The sequence below is a fragment of the Eumetopias jubatus genome, unplaced genomic scaffold (assembly GCF_037043125.1).
Source record: "Eumetopias jubatus isolate StellerSeaLion01/CBP00866 unplaced genomic scaffold, mEumJub1_p1.0 scaffold_12, whole genome shotgun sequence".
NCBI lineage: Eukaryota > Metazoa > Chordata > Mammalia > Carnivora > Otariidae > Eumetopias > Eumetopias jubatus.
In genome coordinates, this window is record NW_028274818.1 from 10,434,331 (window position 1) to 10,462,317 (window position 27,987).

A 27,987-nucleotide genomic window follows, 5' to 3' on the forward strand; every position below is an offset into this window, starting at 1 on the left:
AGTGATTTCTCTGATGAATTGTTTCTTTGATGTTATATAGAGAAAGACATTGTCATGCCCAAAGTCATCCAGGCTATCCCATTTACCTTTTAGCAGTGTATAGTTTTGCATTTTACATTTAGATCTATAATTCATTTTGAGTTAATTTTTTGAATGACGTAAAGTCTGTTTCTAGAATTTTTTTTTTTTTTTTTGCTTGTGGATGTCCAGTGTTCTAGCACCAATTGTTGAAGAGACTATATTCCATTGTATTGCTTTGCTCATTTGTCAAGTATCAGTTGACCGATATTTATGGGGGTCTATTCTGAGCTCTCTATTCTATTTTATTGATCTATTTATCAGTTTTTTCACCAATACCACACTGTTTTGATTCCTGTAGAATATACTAATGTTTTGAAGTCAAGTAGTGTCAGTCCTCCAACTTTGTTCTTCAATATTGTGCTGGCTATTTTGTGTCTTTTGCCTTTCCATAAAACCAGTTTGTTGATATCCATAAAAACTTGTTGGGATTTTGATTGGAATTGCATTGAATGTATAGACCAAGTTGGGAAGAACTGATATCTTGACAATATTGAATCTTTCTATTCATGAACATGGAATATCTGTCCATTTATTTATTTCTTCTTTGATTTTGTTGATCAGAATTTTGTAGCTTTCTTTATAAAAATCTTGCATATAGTTTGTTAGATTTGTACCTAAGTATTTCATTTTTGGGGGTGCTAACATGAATGGTGTTGTGTTTTTAATTTCAAATTCCACTTATTCATTATTGGCATAGAGAAAAGCAACTGACTTTTATATATAAACCTTGCATCTGCAAACTTATTATAATTGTGTACTTGTTCCACTTTTTTGTTGTTGATTCTTTTTTTTAAAAAGATTTTATTTATTTATTTGACAGAGAGAGAGAAAGAGAGAGAGTGAGAATGCAAGGGCATAAGCAGCAGAGGGAGAGGGAGAAGCAGACTTCCTGCTGAGCGGGGAGCCTGACATGGGACTCGATTCCAGGACCCTGGGATCACGACCTGAGCTGAAGACAGACGCTCAACCAACTGAGCCACTCAGGTGCCCCTTGTTGTTGATTCTTTTGGATTTTCTACATAGACAGTCATGTCATTTGTAGACAAAGATGGTTTTATGTCTTCCTTCCCAAACTGTATACCATTTATTTCTTTTTATCACCTTATTGGGAGTGTGTGTTTTCACAGGAAACATTGTGGGGTTGGTAAAAATTGGAAGTGACCAATTCTGAAAAAAAAAAGCAGAAATGAACATGCCCACCTTCACTTCGATCCTCTAACACACCGTTGGTCTCTGTCTTAATCTTGACACCACTGGCTTGAGGATTTGTTGATTTATCTGTTCTTGGCTACAGACTCTGAGCTCACTAAGTGCAAGGAGAATTTCCTTTGTTTGCTTTATGCCAGTCCCTGGCACTGTGTCTTACACAATATTCACACTCAGGAATTGTTTGTGGAATGAATACATGAAGTGACTCATGAGGAAACAAAAACATATATGGTTAGAACAGATTAATTCTGCCTTTTCCATGGAAATTCTCTGGGGAAAAAAAAGAAGATTCTGAAAGAGAGTTTCTCAGCAGATCTCCTCTCAATAAGTGACTTTTTTTTTTTGTGGTTAAGTACCTCATTTTCTCAACCCCCAGGCTTTAACTAAGATAAAAGTTTTGAAATGCATAAAAGTTTCAGAGTGTCCCCCAAGGGTAGATTCTGCAACACCAAGGTGCTAACCAGCACTTAGTGGGTCAGGAAAATAAATTTATCCCCAAATTAACTTGTCTGGTTCTAGCCACTAATGGAGGCATCAGGGGGAACTGGCCTTAGTGGTCATGTTATGGTTCAGATGATACGATATTTTCTTTCTAGCAAGTTTTATCAGCTAATCGGTTGTGTGTGTGTACGTGTTCCAACATTGCACTGCTTGAAAATTACATACCATGAAGTATAGGCCCTCAAATTGGCTTGCATGGATTTCTCTACTGGGGGAGGATGGAAGAGAAACCCAGAGGGAGTCTGCCATGTGCCCTGTCCCTGTATTTTAGCTGAGAAAACAAAACACAAAAGTTAAGGCAATGTGTGTGTGAGTTATGAGGCAGAGTGGTGAGCCCCATAAGACCAGCTCAAAGGCAAAGCTCCTGGGGAACAATGGACATAGCTAGGGCAGAAACTTGGGTCAGTTCCTTCACAAATAGTTTTCCATTTTAATGATGTGGCTTTTTCCATTTTCACCATTGTAAAAATAATATATACTTGCTATAAAAAATCTATGTAATAACAAAATGAAGAGAGAAAATTCTACTCATAATTTCACTAAAGGCAATCAAAATCACTGATGTCATTTTGATATGTTTCCTTGCAATCTTTTTTCTTTACTTTTTGAAAAAACCATAGCTACGATCATATTTCTTCTATAACTGTTCTCTGACCTATCTTCTCTCTTTAGGTCCTTTAATCAATTGAGCTCTGATTTTTTTTTTAAGATTTTATTTATTTATTTGACAGAGAGAGACACAGCAGGAGAGGGAACACAAGCAGGGGGAGTGGGAGAGGGAGAAGCAGACTCCCCGCTGAGCAGGGAGCCCAATGCAGGGCTCAATCCCAGGACCCTGGGATCATGACCTGAGCCGAAGGCAGACGCTTAACGACTGAGCCACCCAGGCGCCCCACACAGATATTTCTAAGCAGAACTGTTTTTATTTTATTTAATTTTAAGCAGAGAGAAAAAGGCCAGAAGTAGGAAAGCAGGGGACCTGTGTGTGGGCATGTATGGGAGGTCACAGCAGACATCAAGTGTAAGTGTATTGGCATCGGATACTGCATCGATGATGCTTGTGTCCTGAGCACAAACATCTTGTTCATAGGATGAATCTGATTTCACATCTTTGCATCCTTTCAATATGGAGAACTCTCTCCTAGCCTTAAAGGAGATACGCTTTGGATGTAGAAGCATCCGTTGATGTGAATGTCACCTAATATGGCTAATCCTTATAACTATCTTAACCCTTGAGCTTCAGTGTTCCTATCCTGAAATTTACCAAGGGTATACAATATTTGCTCTGGGTCTGTGAAAGGACTAAGTGAGATAATGTGTGTGAAAACACTGAGTAAATTTTGGAGTGACGCTCAGATATAAATGTTGGCTCTCGTTTGTGCTTCCCCCAATTCCCGGATTTTCTAGAATCTTTATGAAAAATCCAGCCCAAACAACACTAATGCTTGCACATTAGGACTTGCACTGACAAAGGCAAAGCTTGCTTAATCACAAAACAGTCATGAGTTTGGAAAAGCTTGGCTTTTATTTGTGGTTGTTGTTATCTATAAAACATGCCTTGTTAATGCTTGGGTCTTATCCTCTGAAAATAAATGTAATACTGCTGTTGTCATCATTATGAAATCTGCTGTATTATACCTGCTGAATGATTCCTTGCTCAATTCAGTTTAAATGGAATGAAAGCCAAAACTTTTTTCCTTTTCACTCATAGACTGTTGACCTGAAAATTAAACGGAAGCAAGAATCAATGAGCAGTCGGCTTTGAGTGCTGGAAAAGGAGGTTTTAAAGACAGTGGTTTCAAAAATATCTCATACTAGGCTGGAAACTGTATTGTAGACCAAGTAAAACAAAAACTAATTGGCTGTTAGTGGCTATCAATAAAATATTCTTTTCTTTTTTTAATATTTTATTTATTTGAGAGAGCGCAAGAGTGCACGAGTGGGGGGAGGGCAAAGGGAGAGGGAGAAGCAGACTCCCCGCTGAGTGTGGAGCCTGATGTGGGTCTCCATTCCAGGACCCTGGGATCATGACCTGAGCCGAAGGCAGACGCTTAACCGACTGAGCCACCCAGGTGCCCCAAAGTGTTTTCTTTTATAAAATTTCACCAATGAAAATACTACTCCCCAAGATATCCCTGATTTATTTGCTGACTCTTCATTCCAGATTAAAGGAAAAATACTATCCAATTTGCTATCTTTTTCATTAACTATTACCATTCATCATGTACCTTTTTCATACAGGGCACTCATTTTGGTGCTGGGCTTCCAAAAAAAAAAAAAAATACGAGATCTATACCATGCCCTTAAAGGACTTCAATAGAGTTGGAGAGATGGGCTCTGTGTAGAAACATATATAAATAGTAAGTAAGGCATTGGTACAGGGGTATGTTTGCTTGGATGTTGAAGTCCTCAGCCAGGGCAATCTGGGGTAGAGTCACGGAGGGGATATGAGTTGAGCTGGGCTTTGAAGTTGTTAGAAATTAGTTAAGTGGGAATGATGAGGGATGGGATCCCAAGCAGATGGGACAGTATGAGTAAAAGCCTGGAGATAGGAATCCAAATGGCACAATGAAGGTCCACACAATGAAAGCACTGGAAGGTAAGTCCCAAGAGAGCAAGGACTTTGTCTATTTTGTTCACTGCTTTATCTCACTACCTAGGTCAGATCCTGGCCCATGGCATATGCTCAATAAATATCAACTGATTGCAGGGTTAATCAGAGACTAAGGAGCCCACTAGTTTGTGTGGTATGGGATTCTTTGTAGGAGGTTTTCAAGGAGAAAACAGGAAGCTGAGATCTCCAGGGAACTGAGGTCCTGTCTGAGAGTTCTTGTCCTTCAGGTCACATCAGAGGGTTGCATCTCAGGCTGGTGTCATCTGGATTATGCATGTGGGGAAAGAGGAGAACATCAGTCAGCAAGAACTTCCTATCATATTTGGGCCTTTCTGAATGGCAGTTCTCCCATCCTCACTTTATTCTGAGTTTGGTTTTTTTTTTTTTTTTTGGTGTCAGTAGCAGAGGCTTTGTGTAGAAGATTTAACAGGAGCTAAAACTTGGAAATGACATACGGCTTAATTAATGAAAGGCCTTTCTTGAGAGTGGGACAAATCAGCCCTTGGAAAAAGAAAACTGCTAAGTCTGATGTCTTCGCAAATGCTGAAGCCAGGTGTTGGATAGGTGGTTTGAATCCTTTGTGGAACCAGTGACGACTGGGAAAGTTGATACCAATTCTTTGAGAACATGTCACCTTAACCTCGCTTCTTTTTGGGATGGGGTCACTAGACTGATAAGCCAGGACATATGCATCAGCGCTTGCTTCATTCAATTCAATTTTCTGCTGAATAGCCTGTTAATGGAAAAGGAAAACTATCTTGAATCTTGAGCCTTGGATTCGCGTTCAACTGAACCCAGCCAGGAGTTGCTCAGCTGCAGTAATGGAAGAGCTTCAGTAGTCACAATAATGGTATTAAAAGCTCACTTCCAGAGCCTGAAGTCTGGGGAATAATGACATGCTTTATGGACAACTAAAAAATAGGAAAGCCAAACTTTTCAAACTCACAAGGTAGCTTCATGCCAGCTAGGTTTTTGACAAAGTGCTTTTCATTTCTCAGTTGGAGAAGTAGGATAACAAAGTTAAATAAAGTCATAAATGGCTGAAACACAGGGCTGCACTGTAAGAATGTTGATTTGTGACCAGGCTAGTCATGAACATGATGTGCCTGAGGATTCTGTCTTTGTGCTATGTCCTGCTTGATATTCTATCAGTGGCTTCAATGAAGACAGAGAAGCTGGCTTATTTTATTTTTCCATAAGTCTGCAGTATAAGGTTAGATGTGGGAAGATACTTATAATGTAATAACATGCCATCCTTCTTTAGCTTTAATTTTGTTGCTGTAAAAATAAATTGGGACCATATGTCTATAAAACCTGAATGCACTGGCTCAGATGTTCTGAGGAACTGTCATGCTCACTACCCTCCTCAGTGAAAAGTCACTGCAAATCATTTGTACCATGTATCCCTTGTGCATGGACTCCGTGGATTGGTGCCTTGCTCAAGGGGAACTTGGGTGACTCCTGGGGAGAAGTCTGCCCAGTGAGGGTGATTTATATTGGATAATGACTAAGAGACCTGAAGTGAGTCTCTCTAATGGGGATTTTTATGTGAGAAACAGATGATCCACAGAGATCAGCAGCACAATTTGAGAGCACAAAGACGGTGGGGAACATAAGCCGCAAGGCAGGAGGAATGTGGAGTCGGCACAGTGGAGACTCAAGAGAAGCAAAGGGCATAAGAGGAAAAGAAGCTTGAAGGAGAGAGAGAGAGATAGAGAGAGAGATTTGGGACATAAAAGTTGCCATTATGTCCTGAACCACTTTCCAGCTTCCACGAATCTGTGTTTTTTTTTATGTGCCATTTCTACCCCGGGTCTGTAGCAAAACACCATGCTGGTTGAGGTACCCGAGTGTTCCTTGAAAACCTGAAAGATCCCAAAGATTTTGAATAGAAGGAGGTGAGTTGTCCATCAACCGTTCAGGGTTTGGGAGACAATATAGTTTATATCCGAGCCCATGCAAAGGTAAGTTTTGAGGAGATTGGTCCTTTTGGTGACATAACAAATCAAACAAAAATGGTGTTTTGTCAGGGAAGCTGCGCTTGTTTCATCGACCCTATAAAGAAGTTTTCCATTTATTTTGACCAGACTGGATACTCAAATACTCTTAAAATATCTAAGTTTGACTTCAAATTCAGATTAACCACAAACAGTATCCAGACCAGCATATCATCCTTTAACTTTCAATAGCTTTTCAAGAAACTTCAGGGTTATGTGTTCCTCTGAGTGAGGCTGACAGTCTGCAGCTCCATGAGATATGAGGCACCTTTTGGTACAATGTTGGCATTTGCATCTATTTTCTTAAATCTCATAAAAGAAAACGGTGTCATGAGGGAAGGCAGGGGTACACTGAAAGAAATTCTTCTCTTTTCTTTAGGGCTAAAGAGTATCCATAGTCCATTTCTCTTGGCTGAATGAAAAGAGATAAAAGGGATTTCATCCTTTTTACCTTTCTCTCCTGACAGTTCTCTTATTTCATTCCTTGACCCTAAAATGTTGAGCAATGGGAGAGACAAAGGAAATAGAAAACAAAAAAGGGGATATCAGATTGGAAATGTCAGCTCCATTCATGAAGTGGGATGGGATGAGATAGGATGAGGGCCTGGGACTTCAGGGGGAGAGCGAGTCATGGACGTGGGGTAGACAGTAGGAGAACCAGGGGGACAGGGACATCTCGAACCAGGAAAACTGGATCCAGGCATTGTTATGGAGATCTTTCTGCCTGCATCCCTTGATATAAGTGTTCATTAAGTCCTTTTAGGGTTCCTCAAAGCAGACAGTCTGCTGCTTCAGGATGTCCTTCCCTGCTGAGAAGTTAGTGTCCAAAGTTCCTTTTCCAGTTAATAATTAATTTTTGTAACATACGCATCTTTCAGCAAATTGTCCATCTGCCTCAAAGTCTCTGCCTCTGGAAAATTGTGTCTCAAGTATATGGTTACTGGATTCCCATTAGCTGTGTAGACTCAGCTTCTGGAGAGTGAGGCAGAGGGCAAGGCATTAAACCTGTGTGTAGACTCAGTCTAGGCAGGCACAGGAGCCCAGGGAAGCTGCACACCCTCCTGCCCTCATTTGCTCATTTCTGAATATTTTAAGTGACTTCTGAATGTTGGGTCCCATGCTAGAGAAATAATGATGGGGATGTATAATCATGAGCAAAACAGACATGGCTTCTCACCTCGTGGGGTTTACGGTCAAGATGGGACAGAGGGCACCAACATTGCCCTAAGGAAGTACAGTTCTTACTCAGCCTGGATGTCTGCTGTGCTCCCTGTAGGAGCAAGAGTGAGGCCAGGGGTAGGACACGCCTTGATGAGATGAGAGTCCTGGAGCCCATTAAAGGACATTGATGTGTGTTTCTCAGAGTTGTTTTAATGTTAGCCAAGGAGTGATCACGTGTGTGCAAGTGTGTGTGTGTGTGTGTGTGTGTGTGTGTGTGTGTGTGTGTCTGTGTAGGAAGGACTATTTATAGTTACGTGGTTTTTAAAATCAATACTTAGTTTATTAAGGTCACAAATAAAAAAAACCCATCTTTTCTTAAGGTTTTAAGTTCAACTTATAAACTTTGTTATTCTACCAGAATTTATTAAATATTTATGTAAGAATAAGAATAATTACCTTTCCATGTACATTAATGATGTTCAATAAATTAATAAGTTTAACGGATTGATTTCCCTTAAACAATTAACCCCATTTACAAACCTAATTAATTTATATCTTTTAAATATCTTTGTGCACATTAAAATGCAATTTGTCTGATTCTCTTAAATGCATCAAATGCTTGAAAGGGCAAACTTATGCTCTCAGAAAACAACATCTCTCTGGTTTCAGGACAGCTTTTGTAAATCAAGTAATACATGTTTATAAATGTTATAAATCAAGTTTGGTTAAACATGCAAACTGTTACAAAAAATGTGTTTACACCTTTCACATGAAAAGCATAGGTCTGGTGTGTGTGTGCGTGTGTTTCCAGCACCACTGAGCAATTCTCCAAGCCCCCGCTGACACTGAGCGGCTGTCCTACAATGTAACGTGGTTCTGACACTGGATTTCTCAGTTCGCTACTGGCGATAGCATCAGCTCCCATCACAGGCCCAGTGTGTCACTGTGCTTCTGACTGACTGGCTGCAAAAGTCCGGGCTCCTTCCCAGAGAAGAGAAAGCACAGTTTTCAATGACTCCAGGCCAATAGAAAAAATTCAGCCCTCAAGAGGGGACTTGTAAGGCTGTGCCTCTGTCCTCCCCAGCCCACGAGGGCCCTAGTGGGCCACAGCACAAACGACCCTGGATATGGCTCACCGGGGACACTGCCATTCTTGTACATTTGGGGGGTAACAAAAATAGACCCTGAGGCATGGGATTGCAGAGCAAGGATGAGGGATTGATAATGCAGATTCATTTAGCGACAGTAACTTCTTGGCTGCATTCTCAAAAGTTATGAATGATCCTTTTGCTCACCTGCTGGCCTTTCTCCTGCCCAAAGACCAGGAGAAAGGGAAATCAACATCGAGTGGAATGATTCTCAAAAGAAGGAAAACCTTCTGGGGCTGGCTCAATACTTAATCAAGAGGATTGAAAAGCACTGATTTAATTAATTATCCTGAAGTTCCTTTGGAGGGGTCTGTGCAGGATCATCTGAATGAGGGCTCCAGAATACACCCAGCACCCTCAGAGAGGATGTGCATATCCGCTGCCACATGGCAGGCCCTAAAATGGGCATCAGCACCCACTGGATTTCCGGGGGAGGCTCATTCAGGAAGTCACATGCTGTAGGACAGCTGCAGAGGATGACAGTGGCGGCAGCTGACTCTGTGAATACAGACAAGGGGCAAGATGCTGGCTTCATGGATATTTGCTTTACCAAGATAACTGGAGAGCTTTTTCTTGGCCATGTTACATCATCCCAGAGTCTCTATGCTCAAGCTGCTCCTTGGAGAATGCAGAGCCATGATGCTAGTTATCTTTATGTCCACGGCCAATTCCAAGAAGCAGTTTATAACACGTTAGAGGTGTTCATTCATATTAATTCAAGATCATTCCTGCCTCGAATCTTCTCTTTAAGACTTACCTTCCCTTTACCATTCCTAGTACCCTAAAAGCAGGCCCATATAATGTACTTGAATTACTATCGTGCATCCTTGTGTCCAATAGCTCCACCCACTTTGGGTCCCACTGTCAAGACAGTTTTGAAAAAACACCACTACCCTGCTCTGTAAGCTATAGTGTCTTCCCATTACTTACAGCATAAAAATCAAACCACTCAGGCTTCCAAGGACTTCAGTGTCTGGTCCTGCCCTCCTACCCATCGCTGCTCTGGAGGGCTGTTCTTCTTCTGTGAACTCACTAGACCCCACTCCACGTGGGGCTCCTACCCAGAGCTTGTGCTGTGTCTTGTGACCTCTTAACCTCTTCCAGGAAGCCTTTCCAACCACTCTAGGTCATGCTAACTTGTTCATTTATCCATTCACACATTCACTCACTCACTCACTCAATTTATGGAGCATCTTTCATATTCCATGCACTGCCAACATCTGGATACACATTCATAACCCCTTGATCATCAAGGCTACTACGTACACATTTGTGCAGTTTGCGCCCTCACAAAGGGACAGAGGTGGCCAGTAACATTAGAAATCAAGCCCAATATTTTTGCAACCCACTCCCCCTGCCTCCAGGCCTTCCTCTCTCTTCTCTTCCTCAGTTTTGGCCAGGCATCAATGAGGAATTACTGCCCCAGGACAAATCTTATTATTTTTCTCATTACTGCTCTTTGTATGAGTCAGGGTGTTGTGACTTTGTTAGACTGACATTTGTTAAGAAGAACCCCGAGGTGTCACATGGTAAGCTGTGGTTCAACAAGGGACCACAAGAGAAGCCTTGAGGGCCATGTGAGAAGGTCAGGGCAGGGTGCAGGCAGAGAGGGGCAGAAGATGGGAACACATCTTTATCAGGGTCCATGGGTGGAGTGCTTTAGGGTTCTCAGGTTAAGGCCAGATTGGTTAGTACAAACCCCAAAGAGCAGGGTTTTGGTAAATTCCACAGGAGTCTTACAAGGGCAAGGCTTTGGGAGGCGGGGGTGATTGTTGATCGCAAAGGCTGTTGGGGAGTCATGTTGGGGACTTACATTTGCTTGTGATGCTGTGGTTGCTATCTAGGGCATGCCTTGGATGAGGGGGCTGGTGTCGGTTTCAGGTCCCTGCAGGCTGCTTGGCCAAACAGAATGGATGCCACACCATGGAGTAGCTTAGCTCAACTCTCAGCACACCATGTGGGAAGCAATCAAAAGGTTCACTTGGCTGGGATTTTGAGGGGAGTTCAATACTGGTGCTAATTTCAGAGGAAGGGCAGGTGAAAGGAACCCTCAGGGGGAGTTGAGGCATAGGGGAGGAACAACAGCCAGGAATCTGTCACCCGAAGAGGGCCTTGCAAGAAGTGCCTCCATTGGGCACCATCAGAGGGCAGTTTCTAGGTCTCAGCACTGTGGTTGTTTGGGAGCAGATGGTTCTGTATTGGGGTATTTGGTAGTGTCATCCCTAGTCTGTTACTCACGACATGCCAGTAGACACACCCACCTACCTAGTCATGACACCCCAAAATGTCTCTACACTGGCCAAGTATCCCCCAGGGGGCCAATTCACTCTCCACCTGAGAGCCACTATCATAAAGGGAATATTCTCTGCCAGACCCCCCTCCTCCCAGCACAGAACCCCGGGGCGGGAGTGGTGGGGAGGTGGGAGGAGAGAACCTGATGTCTCACTCAGCCCTCCCCTCATCTCCTGTTTACCAGTCACTGCTGAGCCTGGACAGAAGCCAGAGGATGAAGTTTTACTCCCTTCAGGAAGCTCCTTTCTTTTAATTTAAGACAAAATCCCAACAGGTAATTAGACTTGCAGCTCTGAGTCAGGATGGCGACAGAAGACATTCATTCACTGACTCCTGACTGCTGATGAGGATTGTCTCTGACAGCCCAGAGATGAGTTACTGAAGTCATTGGTAGGGACAGGCCTCTGTCTCTTGCCTTGTCCTGTTTTCGCTTCGCTCCGACGCACTGCTGGCCATTTCCTGTTACCTCTAGTTTTACATCTTCATTCCGATCTGTCCATCTTCATTCCGATCTGCCTGTCCACTTACCGGGAGAAGTACCTTGGGAAGGTCTGTAGAAGCTGAATCGTTGCTGTTCTTCTGGACTCCCAGGCCTCCTTTTGAGACAAATTCCGTCAAGGCCCCAGTGTTCTGTCTCATTTGTCCCTCTGTGGTATGTCCGGTGCCTTTCAGAGGAAATGCTGCCCAACTATCATTCTATCAATCCTAGATTGTACTGATGTTCTAGTGTTTGGGTAATGCTTGGGCCACCCTGTTGGCAGTATTTTGTTGACAGATTGATTGGCTAGGCCCTCAGCCATCTTGGGGCAGAGTTTCTACATTTTGTTGGGAGAGTTGTTTACAGCCGTGCTCACCACATTTTTATGAGCATACGAATCACCTGGGATCTTGTTAAAATTCTGATTCTGTATGTGCATTCAGAGAGGAGGCTTAGTCTGTATTTCTAGTAAGTTTCAGGCTGCTGCTGGTAGTCTGCAGACCACATTTTAAATAGCAAGGATCTAGGTGACAGCAAGATACACAGTGCTTTCTGGTGTGAGCAATCCATTTGATTGTAATTTAATAACAACCAGTTGCAGAGCATGGGGCTAGGTTTTGTAGAGGATCCAGATGCACACTTTTATCATCCTGAAGACCCCATATGACTCTGCATTAAAGCACAGAGATTCGGGGCGCCTGGATGGCTCAGTTGGTTAAGCATCTGCCTTCGGCTCAGGTCGTGGCCCTGGGGTCCTGGGATCGAGTCCTGCATTGGGCTCCTCGCTCAGTGAGGAGCCTGCTTCTCCCTCTGCCAGCTGCTCCCCCTGCTTGTGCTCTGTCTCTCTTTCTCTGATGAATAAATAAAAATAAAATCTTTAAAAAAAAAGCACAGAGATTTTTGTGGCTGTTATTTTTCTCAAGAAGCGTTTCTCTTCCAGACATGGACAAAGCTTTCAATTCCAACGAGTCCCAGCATTTCCCCAGATCACAAGCACGAGCTGGACTTTGACGCCTCTGCCGGGCTATCATCAGCTTTGCTTTGCAAGTGGTAGTTTTTATCTTGATGCACAAGGAGAGAGAAGGCATTTCTTGTCCTGTGCCTGGATAGTACTTGGCAGTTTCCTTTCTCTGCTGTGGATGAATCATTCTGGGGGACAGGGAAATAAATTGAGCATGGCTGCTTTTCCACAGGGGGAGATTGGGGTGTGTGCATGTATGTACATATATATATATGTAGGCTGTGAACTCAATTCAGTTTTGCAATAAAGTTCCCTTCTAAGAAATATAGACTCTGTTAATGTTTCCTGAATGCTATCCCAATGCAGCAGGGAAACATTACAGAGAGCTCCTGCATGGGGCCTCTCCTTGGCCCAGCCAGGGTCCATCTTTACAGAGAAGGCACAGGCCTGCCTGAGTCTCCAGCTATTTCCCTGTTCCCTGCAGAGGAGGTATAAAGCCCCAAGCTAACCCTGTGTCCCTGCTGCTCCACAGTGGGGCAGGAACCTAAGTGGAAGCTCTTCATGTCTCCTACAGCCTGATGATAGCGTCTTCCCAACTGGAGACCCACCATGGGGCCTTACCAGTGTCACCACTGACTGCCCGCTCATGTACTCTGCTCCAAATGAGCACAGCTGTGTGAAGACACCAGGCAAGAATCTGTTGTAAAACGTCAGGGGTCATCCTCTCTTTGGGTACAGATCAAAGTTTCCCCACTGTGGGAGGGAGCAGTTTTGCCCCCCAAGGAACATTTGGCAATGTCTGGGGACATTTTATGTTGTCACAACTCAAGGGACATACTACGGGCATCAGTGAGCAGAGGCCAGAGATGCTGCTAAAAACCCTACAGTGAACAGACCAGACCCCCACAACAAAGAATCATCTGACCCCAAACGTCAATAGCTCTGAGGTTGAGAAACCCTGTGTAGATGATGTATTCTCTATTTTTTGGTTCCATTCATTAGTTTCCCTGAGTTTTAGGAGAGAAGATGTAAATTTGCAAATACCTCCCCCTCTTGCATGTGTAGTTTTTAAATAAAAGGCTTGCTTTAGCATTTCACCCTTTGATTCCTCTCCTACTCTCTGCCAGCTCCTGACTCAGGACCCACCAGCCCCCTGGTGCCCCCGGAGTTCCAACCCACTGCTCTATCGGGTTCCCAAGCAGCCCTGACAGCAGGCAGGCTTGATTATGTTTTCCCTCCTCTGTCCTTTTGTTGTATATTCACTCCTATAATCAGCAGAACATGAAGACCTGCTTCTTTTCCTCCAGTGGGTGATCCATATCCCATTCTTATCATTTTAATATGCAGTCACCTTCCTCAGCACAAATCACTTTCTGGGATGATAGGCTCTTTTGGCCTGAAGAGAAAAAGAGCGTTTACTTTGGGAGGAGAGTAACTCTTCTGTGAATGAGAGTTCCAACATTCCACATGCTGCCCCACTCCCTCCACCATGCTTTAGGTTTACACGAACAGGATATAAGGCGTTCAGAAGCATTCACGCGGGTTCATGCGACATGCCTCATTGGTTTCGTGACTACCTGAGGGGAATCCATATTTTATCCAGACTTGGATCCATTCCAACCCTTCCTCAGGGTCTTTCACCTCAGTAAGCACCCAGTCAGTGTTACTAGCTGACCAGAAATGGAGTCTCCCAGAAGAGGAGAGCAATGAGCCATGAGTGAAAATCTTGAGGTAAACAAAGATGGTGACGGTTCAGGGATTGGCTTAAATAAATATAGTATAGTAAGTGTAGTTCATCTATTACATATAGATAATGGAATAAAATCCAGATCCTGCACAGCCCTGTTTGTGATTTAAAGTGCTCAATTTTATAGACACATACATATAGTATCGATCAAATACGTCATGAGATGGCATGTTGAGTAAAAGCCCAGTTATCTGAAGTGTGCATATGCGTGTGTGTGTGTGCATATGTGTACCTGGGTGCGGAGTGTATTTGTTTACATATGTCTGCATATGTAGGTGTACATATGCTGGTTATGGGGGATGTATGTGCGTGTCCCCCCCCCCCAAACTGAGTGTGGTTACCACTGGGTGGTGGATCTTTGGGTGATTTTATTGTCTTTAGATTTTATATTATTTAAATGCTCCATAGTGAGTATGCATCCTTTTTTCGTTTTGTTTTTAGAGACAGAGAGAGTGGGTGTGTGCGCACACGTGAACGAGGGGAGTGGGGTGGGGAGGGGTAGAGAGAGAAAGGGAGAGAGACTCACAAGCGGGTTCCACGCTCAGCACGGAGCCTGATGCGGGGCTCGATCTCATGACCTTGAGATCATGACCTGAGCTGAAATCAAGACTCGGACACTTAACCGACTAAGTCACCCAGGTGCCCCTTGTATGCATCCTTTTTAAAATCAGGGGGAAAAACCAGTCTCATTTCTCATTGTAAATGAGAAAATCAAACAAGAAACAGTTGTATCCAGTTCCCGTTCAGTCCCAATTGGATGAATAGAGTGGTTCCCATTCAAGTTAAAAATCACAGGAATCATCCTTATCCACAATGATGTTTGGTCTAAGCCCATCTGTGACCACAGTCTTCCTTCCTACCTGGAAGCCATGGGCTCATCTCGAAGCAGCTCCTGCTTCACTCCCTGAATGCTGACCTAGAAAAGCTGTTGACTTAAGGAAGGAAGTTCTGATATTCTGGAAATTCCATTGCCCGCAGTTTACAGTGTTTATCTGGTATCTCAGACTTGCAATTTTAGGATGTCTCCTGAGAAACTGATCATCCTAGCACTGTGTTTACTAACCATACAATCAGAGGAATTTTTCATTTGGGGCAACCTTGCCCCTCCTCCTTGACGACCTCACTGGTTCCATGGGGCACATGTTGTGGATAATCACCACTCATAGACTCAGCAAAAGCTAAAGTCAAAACTGTGGGTCCCTCCCTGTCATTGGCTTCTAATTAGAGAAGAGGGAAGTTGGTTCTACTTTCCTTGCTGGATGTGGTGCCATCAGCTAACATTAAAGGAGGAAAGTGAAACTCATACCGAACTCTCTTTCTCTCTCTCTCTTACAGACACAGACGCATACACACACACACACAGACATGCATTCAGTGTCTAGATCAGAAGGAAGAACAAAGAAGGGCTGAATGTATCTATGCTGTTTGTCCAGGGACCACACAAGTTTGTTGTTACCCTGTCCTCCTCTGGGGCAAAAATGTTCTACTTCAGAAAGGCAAGGAGAGGGATGCCCCAGGAACCATGGGTGAAGCCGGAGTCAGCAGTGGCTTTGGTCTCGGGAGCAGCGTGAGGGAGCTGGTGAGCCAGCATAGCGCCCCTCGCTCTGCATGCTCAGCAACGTCACTTCATCACTTCGGCTCCAAAGTCGCAGCTGCGCTCTTTATTTTTGGTTATTTTCTAAAGTGTTTTATTTCTAATAGTTCCCACTCAAGATAGTAATTTTCAGAAGATTTTCCTTTTCGGTATTTCATTTGGATTTCTCATAGCAGAAGCTTTCTCCTTTTTTTTTTACACTGTCATCAAGTTTGAGGACCATAAGTAATGAGTCTAATCTGGAGCCTCCCATTATTTAACAAAAATGTCCATAGACATAAATCAAATTGGCTCTATTTTGGGTAAGTCTGCAAGCAGTAAGTGAACACTCTCAGTGGGGAGATATTCTTTCATTTTCTTATTGCCCTAATGTCCATATTAGCTCTCTTAGTTGTGATATGTCCGGCCTTGGTGCTTTGAGAGATGGTGGACCTCATCATGCCTGAGAGACTGAAAAAGAGCCAGATTCCCCCACCTCTATTGGGTAAAAGAGAAAGGTACTTTTGAAGTGAGTTTTTCATATTGCTCTCTGTCCTATGCACTTCATGGCAGAATTTCCAAATAAAAATCTTTATTTTTATATCTATTAGCTCCAATCTCACGATCTTCAGTATGTAGGCAGATCTAATTCAAGAGGATGATAACAAACATTTGGCCTTGCCTCTCCCTGGCCTCATCTCTTACTACCCTCCCCTCTTGGTCATTATACTACATCCTCCCTGGTTTTGTCTCTCTCCTTCCTGCCTCAGGACCTTGACAGAGTTTGTTTACTTTGAATACTCTTGCCCTTTGCCTCTCCTTCTATGCTTGACAATCTTTTCCATCCTCTGTGTTATGGTTTAAATATCCCTTCATCAAGCGAGCCTCCTCTGCGTTCCCAGAAGACGGTAGGGATGTTGTGTCCTACAGCTATATGCTCTCACTGTGCCTTGTAATTCTCCTTTGTAGCAATTGTCAAAGCAGTAATTATATTTACACATATAATTATTTACATAATTATTTCTTTAATATATGTTTTATTCCCTAGGCTGTATACTTACAGACCAAGTCTGCCCGTACTGTCTCTGCAGCACCTAGCATCAGGTCTGATATGTAATAGGCACTCGATTAATACTTGTTGAATAAATAAGCAAATGTACTCTTGGGTACTTTTGCTGACACAGAGGATGATTAAAGAGAGAATATGTATGACCTGGTGCAAATCCATCAATAACACTGCTAAAGAGAGAGAGAGAGAGAGTTGCATATTCCTCTCATGAGGGGTAAAGTGGATCACCAGTTGTCACATGAATTAGGGGGATCTTTCAGGTAACAAGACAGTTCCAAATAGCCCTGAACAGAAATATGTCTGCTCTGATGGCTTTAGGCTTACTTGATATGGTCTGGGACATCTATAACAACAATGTTGTCAAGAGGATGACAGTAAGAATATGAGGTTGACAGCAGTAAGAGTAAGGGGGCTCTCTAAGTCAAAGCTAAAAAGGAGGTGGTTGACATTGTATAGTGGCTGTGTTCATTTCAACTTGGAGTGACTTTCAGGCTTGTGTCAGTGATGTACAGGTTGGAAATGCCTCTAGTAAGACCTGCCATTTTACTCATTGAAATATCTTCAGACTTTGCTGCCATCATGGCTCTGCTACTTTCCCTAACAAGTCCTGGCCTTGACTTCAGCATAGTCCACTATCTGGATACAGGTTTCGTTAAACACTGCCATGGAGGCTTTCTAACTCTTACACTTTTCTGAGTTAGTAATGGGCTTACTTGAGCTTACTATTCTCTTCCAGTCTCTTCCAGTCCATATTGCATGTGGCAGTAACCAACCAACTCCGCGGTCTTTTTAATGACCCAATCCTCTATCTCTCTCAGCTAATGTATATATTGTGCATGCCAGTGCATCCCCTTCCACATGTGTATCCTGTCACCACAAATAAGACTCTCAGCCACTGGGGCAGCGGATACTTGCTGCAGTGCATACTTGCACTCTACGTACCACCAACATTGGGATCCCTGCTGGCATCTGGTTGATGAGTGATCCAATTCCAGAAACCTAAGAGTTTGTTTTAGAAGACCATTTCTGGAATGAGTTCTTTTAGTTTCCAAAGGCAGAAACTAAACTGAGGATTTATGTGAAAATGATTTATTGAGAAATGTTCCCAAGAAAGTCTGGTAGGGAGTGAGGAAGTGAGATGTGGTAGAAAGAGAGGTGAAATATGGAAAAGGTATCAAGCAAAGTTGCATAGGAAGTAACTACGTCTTCCTCTTACAGGGGACTTCTGGAAACAGTGTAAGTCACACTTTAGAGCTATCCACATCAGAGCTGAAGGGTTGAAAGCCTTTATACTGCCCTCCCTCAAACATTGGTTTAGGGCTATACCTGGGGAACGCCAATTTCTAGACACATCTGGCTCTCTGCAACTAGGCAAAGCAGGTTACTGCAGCCTAAAGGCAATACCCTTGAAAAGAGATGTGGGTAGTTGGTTGGGGGTGAGATCATACCGGGAGCTGGTGTGCATGCAAATGGCAAAAGTGTCTGAGGGCTTATGGGTGGAGCACCAACAAGGTCCATTTTTCTGCTTCTATGGTTTTCTTCACATCAACCAACGCATTGATCATGGGTTCAATCACTTTTTAAAGATGTTAAATGCCTACAATTCAACAGGGAGGCATACTAGGTTCTGTTTACCTCTAGCTCTTGAAGACAGAAACTTTGATCTGCCCCTAACTAAAGACAAAACTCTGCCATAGGAACGTAATATTGATTAGGGAAATACTTAATTAAACTGTGGTACATCCAAATTATAAAATACTATTCAAAAGATAGGAAAGAATAAGCCTTATCTATAGGCACTAATACAAGTAAATCTCCAGGGGTACTGGGTGGCTCAGTTGATTAAGTGGCTGCCTTCAGCTCAGGTCATGATCCCAGGGTCCTGGGATCGAGCCCCTCATCGGGCTCCCTACTCGGCAGAGAGCCTGCTTCTCCCTCTCCCTCTGTCTGCCACTCTGCCTACTTGTGCTCTCTGTTAAATAAATAAATAAAAATCTTAAAAACAAAACAAAACAAAAACAAGTAAATCTCCAGGAGATATTGTTGAAGGGAAAAGCAAGTTGAAAACTGTGCACAGTTGCAAGTAGATATGGTAAGAAACATGCCAAATGGGAGACACCTGGCTTGGCATGGTAGAGGATCTGGATACAATGTAGGTATCAAAAGGAAAGGGAGCTCAACCCGTAAAGTTTCATTGTTAAAAAGGAAAATATGTTCATGTCTTGGTTGTATAATTAAAAATTTAAATATCTACAACCAAGCAATTTGGATATTATTAAATTTTAACATGCTTGTGGATGTCAGTACCTTTTCTATGCTCAATGGGTACCTCCAGCCTTTCCTACTCTTTAAGACAATAGGCCATCCATTTGGGTACCACATATATATTGTGTAGGACAGCTTGGGGGTTCTTTGTGAGAACCCAAGCCTCCCCTACCAGGATCACATGATTGATAAGGAGCAAAGACCAATGCTTTTTAGTCCATGAGGATGTGAAAGGCAATATAGATGCAAGGAACTATTTCTCATTCTCTCTCCCCCTCCCCCTTTCCATCCTTACTCCCATCCCCATCTCCGTCTCTATCTTCATCTCTATATGTTCATCTACCCATATATTTAATCTGGTGCAAAACAAATCCGTAAGCACGGCACAGGGGACATGTAAGAGAGAAAGATAACACAGGATCTGCCTACAATCAGTTAATCCTCAGGAGAAGAAATTTTATGTGCGGTACAAGTTTGAGGACTGATTGTAAAGTTACATGCCAACATACTGTCATCTGCCCAGCATATCTAAATTCTGAGAAGACAGACATAATAATCCTGTTGGAAACCATTTTTCCAGATTCTGAGTCCTAATAAATGCGTTTTTTTGGTCCTATAAATAAATGATTGGCTGAGGGTAAATGATTGGCTATAGACACCTTTGGGAAGTCTACTGAGGCCAAGATAACCAACTTGCTTCAGAAATGCCCCTTTTCTTAAGATTAGATTCTCTGGCTACCATTGATAGAAGGTGATCCGGGCATGTGACCTAAATTGGGCCCATCAGATTTTATCTCATGGGAATTTGGAATTGGCTGTAGGAAATTGCAGTAAGTCTGGACTGCTCCTTTGAACAGAATGATGTAAGCTCTGAGCTGTGGAATGAGACCCCTGTAGGTATAAAGAAACAGAAAGTACCTGTTTGTAGACAGTGTTTACAAAGATGAACAGAGGCAAGTGGAGGCAAGAACTGGAGGGAGGTCCATGCCTGGGCTCCTGGCAGCTCCCAGTTCCTGTCTCCTGTTCCTTGTGGGCCTTGGAGACACCCAACTTCTCTGACATAGCTAAGAATTCTTTAACAAACTCCATTTAAAAAACTTATTTAAGCTCACTGTTTCTGTTAGTTGCAATCTAAAGAACCTCAAGCAAAACAGCAATTCTTTTCTTATGTGGTGTTACTAGTTTAAGGCTATATTCTATATCCTTCTTTGTCTTGTTATATTCTGATATAACTTGTATTTATTTCAGTTTCATTTGAGAAAGTTTTAGATAAGCATAAGCCCTTACTAGAGGCAAATGCTTGTGGCAATTGGATAAATATTGTTTCAAATAAGTTACTGATTACAGGAGGGTGGGCAGGAGATGGGGGATTAGAATAATTTGGTGAGGCAATATAACATAGAGTAGAAGAGTGTGGGCTTTGGAGTCAAAATGCCTGGGTTTGAATATGGTTATACCACTTAGTTACTGGCTGACTTGGACAGAGTATGTAACTTCTCTGTAACTCAGTTTCTCCATCTATAAAATGGGTATACTCATAGCACCTATGCTAAATATATCAAAATGTGGTTGTAAGGATTAAATGAGACAATACATATAAATTATTCAGAACACTAGCTGATGCCAACATGGCACTCAGCAAATGGTAGTTCTTATCGTGACTGACAAAAGGAAGGAACAAATGAAAGCATAGAAATAAACTTACTAATAATCCTCAGTATAGAGATGGTTCATGTGGTTTCTTTCTGCCTAATATGGGAAAGACATCTAGAGATGATAGCTGGAAAATGTACAAGCAAACTGCAGATTTTTCTCTAAGTTGTGAGTCCCCCAAAGGAAATTGTTTTCCCTCAGGGGATAAAAATAAAAGCATCTTGATCTCAGATAGAATGAGGATGCTGTGCATAAATCCAGAGGATTGCTTATTGAAGTGAGTTGGTGAGCAAAAGATCTAAGAGGGTTTTTTGAAAAGAGGGAGGAAATTAAGAATTCAAAACCATTAAGAATTAGTAAAAATAAAATGAAAAAATTGTATTTAAAATTTATTTTAAAATATACTTTTTCCATATATTATAAATATGTTAGCCCTTTCCATTGGGAGTTGTGTGGCTTACATGCATAAAGACCAAAAAATCCTGATTACTTTCCTGCATCTGAAATTAAACATGACTTCATAGTTTAGACCATAAGACTAAGGTCTTTGGCAAAAATTTGGTAGCAACTGTTGGAAGAGGCAAGCTTCCATGGGCCCTGAGTGTCCCTATTCATTCTTGATGGATTTTTCAAGAATGCAAGGCCTTAACCACTCTGTCTAGGCCATTCTCAGGGTTATGTTTGCAAAGAGCAATGTGGAAGTATGAGGTAATGACTCACTTCGGAGCAAAGCGCAAGCTTGCTATGGAAGAGCTAGATTTCCCAAACTCTGTGCTCCTCATGTGTGATGCAAACCCATCATGTGTATAGCATCCAACTGCTCTGAGTTGCCCCTGTAGCAATGGAGAAAAAGGGAACTGACGTGAAACTTGAACTCATGTGCTTGCTGAGCCATGAGTAATAATGTTTTTTGTCTCTTATCTAGGAATCTCATGTTGTCTGCTAGCATGTGTGAAACATCTTGACTTGTTAGCTTCTAAGTAGAGTAAAATGCCAGATTTGGACATTAACTTCTCTAATTATAAGAAATATGTGTCTTAAGAATGAAGAGAAGGGCAGTTCAAGGAGAAATACAGGTGAGTGTTACCTCTTGAATGGAATCCATAATGCTGAGGCCTAACATCTGTCCAGATATGAGCAACCATATTCTAGGTGCTCCACATGGGCTTTTGAGCAAGGTGGCAGAAGTCTGTGGTAAGAGGTCCTACTACTTTGGAGGGAAGGAAAGCACTTGATCTAGGGCTGGGAGAGGCAGTTGTGGGGAACACTGGGCACATCAGAACTAAAACTGAAGAGGCTGTTTTCAAAATAAAGGTGCCGAGTGGAGAATGGGATGGAGATGGATTCTTTTACATAAATTCTTGCCATTTGAAAGAGAAAGGTAAAGAGTTCCTTCAATTCCATTGAATCCAGTGGAATCCGCCAATGAAACGTAGGATTTTCAGTAGGGAAGAAATTTGAGGGTCTCTCTGCTTGCAATGTGGAAGTGGGGGTCCCTCTCGTCCTTTCCTATCTTTAGTGAACCCCACTTCTTCAGATCAGCCCCTATAAGCCACCATGCAATGTGTGTCCAGTGCCTGACAAGAACTCTGCTCTTCTCACAGTAGGTGTCCTGGGACAGATGGCCTTGCCCCTGCCTTGCTCCTCATCAACTGCTCCATCCTTCTGTCTCCCTGGCTCCTGACTTCCCGAACTTGTCCTTAGTCTTGACAGTGGATCTGACTTCACCAGGATTGACCTTTAGCATTTTATTTGGACATGGTTTGTATTACCTCACTGGTTTTTTTCCACCCCCTTCTTTTTAGGACAGTAATCTGTCTACTCAAACCCAAGCCCAAACCTTGGCCTGCTTGGCCATCGGCCCTGCTGGCCTGGCTTTACCTCCCTGGGAATGGGAAGATAAGATATCACAATCACCTTGGGCTTACCTAGTTATAAAGATATATGCCTTGATATTTCATCATCGCTGGGTATTTAGAAAAATACCATTATGGGAAAAAGAATAAAGCACCTCAGTAGCTTTTATTGTTTTGAAGATCAGTCTGCAGTGGAGTTGATAAAAAATACCAGCAATGCAAACATCTGGGTGAAGGAGCAGAAAATCAGGTTATAATTCTTTTTATATGAAAATATTTATATTCTCCCAGGCCTTGGATCCTCATTTAGTATCTGATGTGGAGACAAAGGAATGTTTCACTACATTTAGTGACGAGCATGGGGAGTGAACCACAAGTGTGATGCCATCTGCAAAGCAGTGTGCATTTCGAGTTTGTTGACAGGACTTCCTGGGGGGGGGACTGGAAAAAAGATGCTCATTTCCTAATAAAAGGGTATCTTACATTTTCCTTTCTCTATTAAAATAACCAGTTATGATTTTTTCCCAAGTCTAACATGATTTTAAGACTAAAAATTTAGTTCCATTTAGTTAAATCCTAATGGGGCTGAGATTTGTTTCCCCAGAAATCTCCACTATAATAAGAAATGAGATCTAGTCCAGTACAGGAAGCATTAGCATCATAGAAAATTAGGACACCCATTTACTTACATGTTTATTTTCAGCTTTAGAAAGTCTGATTTTTGGACAGAGTGGAGTCTGTCCTATATTTGTCTTGGACTGGAACAGGGATGGAGCCAGGGAAACAGGAAGATGGAGCATTTGATGAGGAGCACAGTCAGGAACAAAAAATGTGGAGATGGGAATTGTGGGCACAACTACGTAAAACTGGGTAAATTCATAATTAACTGACTGACCCACTCCACTGTTTCCCATACTTAAGGAGAATTTAAAAGAAGGCTTCTCTCAGAGCCCAACGCTGACACAGATTAGTCTTATTATAATATCAGAACAGGGGAAGAAAAAGTAGCTGTAAACTCATTTTTAATGGCTTTTGTTAAAATGTAGGCATGGCTAATTAAAAAGTCACATCCAAGCTTGCGGATAGGATTTTAGAAAGTTTCAAGAAAATGTGGATCTCATCCTAACATCATGAGAAACCTGGATTCCTTACAAAATAATCATTGAAAGAAAACCCATCAGGGAGTTGAAAATGCAAAGAAATCTAAATGAACTGAAATCCAGGAAGGAACAAGCCCTTCCTGGGAGAGAAGACACAAGGTGCTTTCACTTCTAGGAGTAAAGATGGAGGAGTAGCCAACCCCACCATGGAGGGAGAAGCCAGCCACACTTTTAAGAGCTGCATATAGACTGATAGAATAGAATCCCTGGTTTTCTGGGTCTGTCATAACAAATTACCAGACTTGGTGGCATAAACAAGAAAAATTTATTTCACATTTCTAGAAGCTAGAAATTTGAAATGAAGGTGTCAGAAGGGCCATACTCCATCCAAAGATTCATGGGGAGCTATTCCTTGTCTCTTCCTAACTCCTGGTGGCTCCTGTAAGTTCTTTTTGTTCCTTTGTTTGTAGCTGCATCACTCCAACCTCTGCCTTTGCCTTCACATTGTCTCCTTCTCTGTGTTTCTGTCTCTCTGTGTATCATATTATATCTCTTCAAAGGACAATTGTCATTGGATTTAGGGTCTACCCGTATAATCCCACTTCAATCCCAAGCTTAATTACATCTGCAAAGACCCTATTTCCAAATAAGACCACATTCTAAGGTCCTAGGTGGATAGGAGTTTTGGGGGGGGACACTATTTTATGAGTCAAGAATTAAGGAAAAGCTTATTTGAGTAAGTCTTCTGCTCTATGTGAATTGATTTGGGTTACTTGCTGGTACTCCGCTCATGGCTGGTCCAGTCTGGATGGTCCAGGGAAGCCTTACTCACATGTTGAGTCCCTTGGGACTCTAGAAGGCTGGATGTCATTGGGCCCTCTCCATTTTCATGTTATCTAGGGCCTCTCCATGTATCATCTTTTCAGCTGGGTATTTGGACTCAAGGCTCCTACGTGAGTGGTCCAAGACATAGGAAGCGAAATCTGCTAGTCTCTCAATCCCTGGGCCCTGAAACTGCATCACTCCTCCATACTCTAATTCATGAGGCAGCTACAGAGCCTGCCTCAATTCAAGGGGAGGGAACTCCAGTGACCTCTGGTACTAAAAGGATCTTAAAACAAAATAAAAAATATTCATAACATTTTTATTCTTAATAACCCAAAATATGCAATGACCCAAATGACCATTAGTAGATGAATTGATAAAATAATTGTGTTATATTCCTACAGTGGATGACTAGTCTGCTGCAAACAAAAATGAAAACAAAACAAAACAAAACAAAACAAAACAACTATGGACAAGATATAACTACGTGGATGAATCTCAAAACCATGCTAAGCAAAGGAAACCAGACCTACACACAAAATATATAAAGTGTGATTCTATTCATATGAAGTTCAAGAAGCTATGGTGATAGAAATCAGAATAGTGGTTACCTTTTTGGGGAAAGGTAGATTAAATAAAAAAGGGTGCTTCCCCAAGAAACATTCCTGGAAAAGAGAAATTTTCTATATTTGCTTTGGGGTAGTAGATACATCGGTATACATAAGAGTCAAAAGTAAGAAGGGAAAAATGAAGTGGGGGAAATTGCAGGGGGAGACAAACCATGAGAGACGATGGACTCTGAGAAACAAACTGAGGGTTCTAGAGGGGAGGGGGCTGGGGGGGATGGGTTAGCTGTTGATGGGTATTGAAGAGGGCACGTATTGAATGGAGCACTGGGTGTTATACACAAACAATGAATCGTGGAACACTACATCAAAAACTAATGATGTAATGTATGGTGATTAATATAACATAAAAAATAATATTAAAAAAATTCATCAAACTGCAAAGTTAAAATTTGTACATTTTCTATAAGTTATTCACATACCATAGAGTCTATCTATTTAAGGTATATAATTCAATGGGTTTTAGTATAATCACAGGGTTATGCAACCTTCATCTCATTTTAAAAACATTTTTATCATCCCCCAAAGAAACCCTGTATCCATTAGCAGTCACTTCCACAGTCTCTTAGTCCCCCCTCAGTGAGCCTTGTTCCCTTGCTTCCCCCTTGGGCATAAACAATCTATTTTCTGCTTCTATTTGTTTGTCTACTCTGGATGTTTCATTTAGTGGAATCATAAAATATGTGAACTTGTGTGCCTGGTTTCTATCATTTAGCATAATGTTTTCAAGGTCCATCATCCATCCATCCTTCACTCTTTTTTATTGCTGAATAATATTCCGTTGTATGGATGTGTGAGAGTTTTACAATTTTGGCTCCAATATTTAGGTCTGGGATTCATATTGAGTTATTTTTGTGGATGGTATAAGGAAGGGACCAGCTTCACTCTTCTGCACGTGGATATAGAGTTGCTTCGGTACTTCTAGTTGAGAAGACTATTCTTTTCCTATTGAATTGTATTGGCATCCTTGCTGAAAATTGATTGACCATAAATAAGGGTTTATTTTTGTGCTTTCAATTCTGTTCTATTGATCTATATGTTTACACTAGTGCCAGTACCACATTATCTTTATTATTCTGATTTGTTTTCATATTTTTTTTTCTGAAGTTAAGTCATTCTGACTACTGTGAATAGTCCATATTGCTACTACCCAATTTCTTCTGAATTCAGCATTGGGCCAAGTAAGTCTCCACCCACTTTTCCTATTCAAATTAATGTACAATCTTCATTTCCACAGCCTGATATGACCTCTTATTTGTCCTTTCGTTGGCCTCAGATCAAATTTTTTTTTCCAGATTCCCTCTGGACTTTTCTAATTAGCTTGTGACGATTAAAAAAGTGCTACTTCTTTGCTTTGAAGTTTTCATAATGACAATTCAAAGCCTTAATATACTAAGAAATAAAAATATTTTCATTCTTCAAAATCTCATTTTTAAACTGTTGAAAAAAATCACTGGTTTATAACTGGTTGAAGATCTTTATAATTGGTAAAAGAATTCAATATTTGGTGTTTTACTTAAAGCAAATTAGTTTGATAAGAAGATCTACCAAACTCATGGCTGTGAACATACTTGTCAGTCCACTAATGATTAAACATTGTTACCCTAGGTCAACTTTGGTGCTAGCAGGATCCTGAATACAAACACAAACATGGGCACTGGAGTGTGGAATTGTTTACTTCGAAGAGTCGTCTCATAGATTATCTAGAATATGCTTAAAATAATTTGTAGGGCATTGGAATGAACGCACACATACACACATGCACATAGAGGCAGGTGTGGGACCCTTGAGGTTACATCCATAGACCTTGTGCAAACTCAAATCCTAGAAATCATCCTAGACGACTTTTCCTTTTTTTTTAAAAAAAAGATTTTATTTATTTATTTGAGAGAGAAAGAGTGAGCGAGAGAGAGAGTGAGAGAGCACAAGCTGGGGGAGGGGCTGAGGAAGAGGGAGGAGAAGACTCCCCACTAACCAGGGAGCCCGATGTGGGACTCAAGATCAGGATCCTGGGATCATGACCTGAGCTGAAAGCAGATACTTAACTGACTGAACCACACAGGCTCCCCTAGACAACTCTCTCCTATATTTTCTATATCCAATTTATCACTAAGACCTTTTGATTTTGCTTTCTAAATATTTCTCAAGTCTACTCCTCTTTCTCTCTAACATCTCTGTCCTATACCAAGCAACCATCATGTCTTGATTGGACTCTTGCAATTGATGGGCCCCTATTACTGGCTCTTATAGTCCTGAGTGTTCCTCCTTTACTGCACTTATCATTACAGCAATTATGTGTTTGTGTGACTATTTGATTAATGCCTTCCTCAATAGTCTATAAGCTATCTCTGACCTAGGACCATGTCTCTATTGACTCATGCATTATAGCTTCAATGGTAGGCAACATTAATAAATAAAGGAGATCTCTGACATAACTGAAGGGGACTATTAGAAATATGGTGAATGATGTGTCCTTGTAAGGAGGACTCAGGACTCCAAGCAAAGTCTTGACTGTTCTGTGATATCTTTTATCCTGACCCAAGAACATACATTGATGGAATATAGTCTAAATTGTTAAAACCCTCAAAACAAGGAGAGAATATTATAGGATGGATATGAAAAATTATTTTATTTGTTTTATTTTCTAAAGATTTTTTAATTTATTTGAGAGAGAGAGAGACAGCATGAATGGGGGAGAGGCAGAGGGAGAGGGAGAAGCAGATTCCCCTCTGAGCAGGGAGCCCAACATTGAGCTCAATCCCAGGACCCTGGGAACATGACCTGAGTCGAAGGCAGATGCTTAACCAATGGAGCCACCCAGGCACTCCTGA